The sequence below is a fragment of the Misgurnus anguillicaudatus genome, chromosome 11, assembly GCF_027580225.2.
Source record: "Misgurnus anguillicaudatus chromosome 11, ASM2758022v2, whole genome shotgun sequence".
Lineage (NCBI taxonomy): Eukaryota > Metazoa > Chordata > Actinopteri > Cypriniformes > Cobitidae > Misgurnus > Misgurnus anguillicaudatus.
Window position 1 is genome coordinate 33816787 of NC_073347.2, and position 6232 is coordinate 33823018.

The following is a 6232-nucleotide window of genomic DNA, read 5'->3' on the forward strand; positions in this document are numbered from 1 at the left end:
TCAGCCTGTGACTTTTCTAATAATTTAGTGAGATATACGGTAAAGGTGCACTCATGCCAACCTTAAGGCTTGCAAAATTACAGACCCTAAACTGATATCAAATGTCATTGCATAGGTCAGAGTTCACTACACTTAACTTTGGTACTAAATGAAAGACATGTCCTATTTACTTTTTAAGCAATGTTCACTGTCAGTAAAAATAAACGGTTAAAAATGGACCCTAGCTGGGACAGTACCCTTTAAAAAGTTCCTATATGTACCATTTATGGATAGATATGCATTTGATACCAATATGTACCTTTGAGGTACAGGTACAAAGGTGTGCTGGGGACCATTTTTTCTGACAGTACTCACAATACATTTTGAGCTCTACAAAGACTAGCATACTACATACTATTCTATTTTAGAGGTACAGTATACATTATATATAGTGTGTACAGTATGCACTTTTACAGAAAATGTACAGAAAACAAGATATGTATTCAAAATTATGTAGTATTCAGTACACCCAGGTGCAAAAGTAGTACACTTCCATAGTGTACTTAAAGTGCTTTATTTTCACACACTAATTTTTGTACTTAATATACTAAAAAAATCATTTTTAGTTCTTCTTAAGATCATCTAAGTGTACTTCACTGTCCTATTTTGAGACACCATGAATATGAACTAAAATGTGCTTAAAATGTATTTAAAAAATGTATTTATGTACCACTTGTAGTAAACTTGAACCCATATTTGTATGAATTTTTTTTATACAGAGATAGTATGTTAAAAGTGCATTTTAGTTCATATTCATGGGGTCTCAAAATAGCAAAGTGAAGTACACTAAGATAATCTTAAGATCATCTTAAGAAGTACTAAAGATGAATTTTTTGTATATTATGTACAAAATTAGTTTGCGAAAATAAAGCATTTTGTGTACTACATTTCACCTGGATATTACAACGAGGTACACTGCGTTGGTAACTATACCCTAAGTTTGCCTTTACCTATGTCTTGTGCAACAACTAAACCAGAAGTGGTATTATTATTAACATATTAACAGCTCGTTTCTGACAAAATAACATTTTATTCAAAATTTTATTTAAAGGTGAAATAGCCAAATTTACTGAATAAAAAACTGGACTCCACCTGCTGAATTATATGCGCTGTAACAAATTTATATCACCACAAATTTAGCATAATTTACTTATTTTCAACCCAGAGTTAGGTCAAAAAGGAACAAACACAGGGATTGTTTTAAATTAACCTAGAAAATGTTTATATTTGATCCAACAATGGGTTGAAAACAACCCAACACATGTTAAATTACAGCGCAACATCTGGGTTTGTCCCTTTTTGACCCAACGCTGGTTGAAAATAACCCAGCAATTTTTTGGGGTATACTATTTAAAATATTCATCCATATTGCAAATGTTTTAGATTTTTTTAAAAGCATATAAATCTACATTTTTTAGTGGCCAATGCCAAACCTAGAGGAAAGGATGACTAGTCAATGTTTATTTAAATATAGAAATTAAGATATACATATAATAATCAGTAATATAAGCTAATCAGTCAAGCGAATATAACTCAGTCACTAATGTGCAAGTATGCAGTATGTTATTCCAAACACAGCCAATATGTATGGGAGGGTCATGTCCAAAATCCTCTCTCCTTCTTTTCTTTATTCTCTGACCTCTGTGTTCTGCCTGACTGACCCCACTGATTTAATGACCTTGCACAGACTGGACAATCGGATAAAAAAGGTGAAGGGAGAAAGCGGGAGCAAAAGATAAGAGAGAAAGCGAATCAAACGCTAAACAGAGAGAGTTGCTGCTTACATATTGTATATTCACAGATCAAAATTCTCCATTTTATTTCTCAGTTTCATCTTTTATTTCCATCATCTCTTCGTTCCTTCTCCGTAGCTTTAAAGTGTCACTGTATCTGCAATTCATTTCTCACTCCCTCTCTGATACACCCTTTCATTTCAGCCTGTCACTCAAAATACCTGTCCCATCCCGAGCTTTCATTTCGAATGATCATTCCTCTCTCTATCTCTCTCTTTTTCGTCTGTACTCGTTTCGGAGTGGATTTGAAAAGAGTGACAGACACGCCGAGTGAGAAACTGTGGCAGTAAAGCCAGCAGATTCAATATCAAAGAGAAACACTTGTGCACACAAACACACACATGCGTATCTCCAATGTGCATTCATCATTTTTATTATTCTAACAAAGTTAATGTAACCAAATTCCTTTACTGCTGACATTCTGCATAAAGTGCCATCAGAAAACCTGTTAACCACAATTACTTTACCCTACACACTAAAAGCATAGTGAGCTTACTGACTTTGTACTGCTGTCTACTTCAAGGGCAGCATCCAAAATTAAATCCCAAAATGTAATAAAAACTCAATATGTGCATGAAATAAATAGTAATGCTGCATGAATATTTGGTCAGGTGCTCAGCCTTTATGATGCCAAAATGTTGCCTACAGAGCCCAAGTGTCAAAGACATGAAAAGTTGTTCCAGTTTTTTCCAAAAGTGATCAACAGACATGAAACGATAATGAATTGTTTACAGTGTGTCAAAAAGTTTACCTGAGCTCACCTGAAATGTTTAAAAGGCCAACAGATCTCACCTGAACAGAGAGATAATGAGAGCAGCATTTGCATTAAACTTAAATTAAGCTCCGATTAAGTTTATTTATGACACATCTGTAAATTGGTAAACTCAGACCACAACTATGAACATCTGCAATTATGTGTTTGGATAAATTCTGTAGTAATAACTCGAACATATGACAGCCACATCTCCAGTTCTCCTTATATATCAAAGTATGGAAATGAAGATAAAAGGGTGTAATAATTCACTTAACCAAAGAATGACAGCCATAACCCCCTCCAAAATGTCAGACCCTTGCAATCTACAGTATAATGGAGGGAAACAATTTAACAAATGACAATAACCTCAGGTGATCCCTCTAGTCTAGAGAGTTAGTTACAGTAGATGCAGAGACGATCAGATCGGTTTTTAATACTGTTAAAAACACTTATCAACCAAACTTGCTGACATAATAGAATAATAACATATCGATGAACACAATGTAAACTGATAATCACATTTAAAAAGCATGATAAAAACACTGCCAATTGTGGCAACCTATCGCACGCTCAGGTGACACATGAATTAATAACAGCACGCGCAGCAGGCGCGCGCAGTGCTACCCGATCCACGGGCGAGCAACCACACGGAACAAGAAAGCCCAAAAGCTTAATTAAACTATAAAATACTAGTATGAAGACAACACTGGTTGTAACTCGAACATAAGGCACTAACTGGTTATGATTAGGGTTATGATACACAATGGTTACTGCCAGCCCTGACTTATCGTTATCGTTCAATCTGTCTCAAGTCTCTGACTAGAAATCTTAAAAAAAAAATACATAAAATCCTACTTTAGTCTAATGCTCGAATAGAAACTAAAACGATCAATGCAAAGGTGTGCATTAAAAATAGTTGAAGCATTGTTGTCAAGACACATGTTTGAGAATTTTACACGGGTCTATTTGAGACTGAAGTATTGTTATCTTCTTTAACAGAGGTTATTAGAGTTATCTGTCGTAGTTTTGCAGTCTGTAGTTGTTTTATGTTTGAAAATGAGAGCTCTTACCTGCTGCTGCCTCCTTATCAATCCGGGCCGAGCGCGCGTGACGACCGAGCGCTGGTCCTGCTGCTGAGAGAGTGCTGATGCTCCGACTACTTTACACCTCTCTCTCTCTCTCTCTCTCTCTCTCTCTCTCTCTCTCTCTCTCTCTCTCTCTCTTTCTCTCTCTCTCCATACACACACACAAACACTTTGCAGTTTCAAATTTAAGACAAGCTGAATGTTGCATGACTGAGCATCATCCAGTGTCGCTTATTAACCACAGATGTTTAAAAAATCTATATAGATTTTATATATACGTTGACAACAAATTATCTACAAGATCTATACACATCAACAAAAAATCTAAAAAAAAAAAATCGTATTTTCTGATTTAGCCTACTGCTACATACAGTTTGCAGTTTGATATTCATATGGTTTTAAAAATGAATTTGGAATAAACTGTTTAAAATATATGTTCATTTAAACGAAACCATATTGTTTTTTAAAATACCATATTGGTCATTTACTATATTACATTCTAATACAGATGACTTTTCTATACTATACCGCATATTATACTATTTCAGAAGAGATAGAGCAGCGTCACCATGAGTCTGTATTATGTTGCTCTGCTGCCACCGTCAGGACTTTTATAACATCGCAGGCGTGTTTCTGAGGGAGTGTCCTAAATCAGACAACATGATCATTATCACCTTGTTGCACTTATAATCTGATTTATAGAGACCAGTCTGTCACATTCATGTATTTTCTAGGACTGTACGTTTGTGCATATACTCATAATAGATTGCCTATAGTAATATACTTTGTTTTCTTGATTTACTAGTATCTTCAGCATACCTCTATAAATATGTAGTATGTTGAATTAACAAATGTTCCGTACTTTAAACTCACATATTTAATATTTAGATATCTTTGAGTTGTTAGAAACTGCTATGTTGTTAAAAAGGAAAAATTTCTGTGTCAACTAAAAACAAAATAAAAAATACATGATTGAATCACACCATTGTGTTTGTAAGACACCATTCATTTTAAAACTGCTTTAAAACAATATTGCGATAGTATTGTGTTTCTACATTGTTACTTCATTTACTTAGTGCTGCCAACTTCATATTATTGTTTTGCTTCTGTGAAACTAAAAATAAGATGCCTTTTTTACTTTTTATATTTTGCATTTTAAGCATCTTAACAAAACAAAATAGGCCAACATAAACACAAATTTAAGTCCTCACAGACTGAGAAATTCATATTATTGATACTATAATAAAAAAGAAATAAACCACCATACAAGACAATAATTCAATTTTTTTAATAAAAATAAAATATATATTCATGCAGCCATAAACAATGTATAGGGGATTAAACAAAATCACACTTATTAAACAAATCACGTAGTTCTTGGCCTTAGCGCATCTCATAATTTTCAGTATACATGTCAAGCTCTTTTTTAAAAACATTAAACTGGGGTGCTGTTTTCAGAACTTTACATTGGTGAATAAAGTATTTTAATATGAGAAGTAACGATCAACAAAGTCTACACTTTTATGCTCCAGATGAACACAAATTTCAACATGTCCCAAGTAATAGATGGAAAAAAATAGTTATTCTTTGTTTAATCCAATGACATCAGTCCAAAATGAATTAACCAGATAACAATGAAGAAATAAGTGTTAACAGTTTCTACGTCCTTATTACAAAATTGACATATATTACAGTCCAAATTCAATCTTAATTTCAGAAATTCCTTAGCAGGATAATTATCGTAATTTTTGTAAAGTGCACTTCTTTATATTTTGGTGGAAGAGGAAATAACAAATATTTGCATCTAAATTCAATAACTGATTTCCTATTTAGATGTTGAAAATATTGTTCCTTCTGCATAAGACAATTTCTTAAAAAAAACCTATAAATTGCCTAATTTAAGATCCAAAATCTTGGAAATGATAGTCAGTTTGCAGCAGTAGTCAAGATATTAAAAAAAATTAGGGCTGTCAAAAGATTAATCGCGATTAATCGCATCCAAAATAAAAGTTTGTGTTTACATAACATATGTGTGTGTACTGTGTCTAAATATTATGTATATATAAATACCGACACATTCAGGTATATATTTAAGAAATATTTGCATTTAAATACTGTATATACATTTATATAATTTATATTATATATGAATATAAATATTTTATATATAAATATAATAATTTTTTCTTAAATATATACATAATTGGGTGTGTTTTTATATATGAATAATAATTATACACCATACACACACATTTGTTATGTTAACACAAACTTTTATTTTGGATGCGATTAATCGCGATTAATCTTTTGACAGCCCTAAAAAAAATAAATGCTTTAAAATAATTATTACAAAACTTTTATCGAATGAAGTTTACATTCTTTATAATAATGATAAACCTAAAGCATTAACTACACAATATAGTACACATTCTCTAAATGTAAATTTTATTGGGATTTTTTTCTAATTCTACATTTCTAACTAAATACATTTTAGATCTGTTACAGTATTTATGAAAGTTTAAGTTGCTATCTATCCTTTGAAATGTAATTTATGCTTTTTG

General features: G+C 32.3%; 1 protein-coding gene across 1 annotated transcript in view; it reads right to left on the reverse strand.

Annotated features, from left to right (window-relative positions):
• Nucleotides 1-3776, reverse strand: part of cdh23 (cadherin-related 23) — a 386093-nt gene extending 382317 nt beyond the window's left edge. Inside the window, exon 1 of the mRNA XM_073873573.1 lies at nt 3657-3776. The gene's annotated coding sequence lies outside the window, so the exon portion shown is untranslated. The remainder of the gene's footprint in view (nt 1-3656) is intronic.
• Between the last annotated feature and the right edge of the window lie 2456 nt (nt 3777-6232).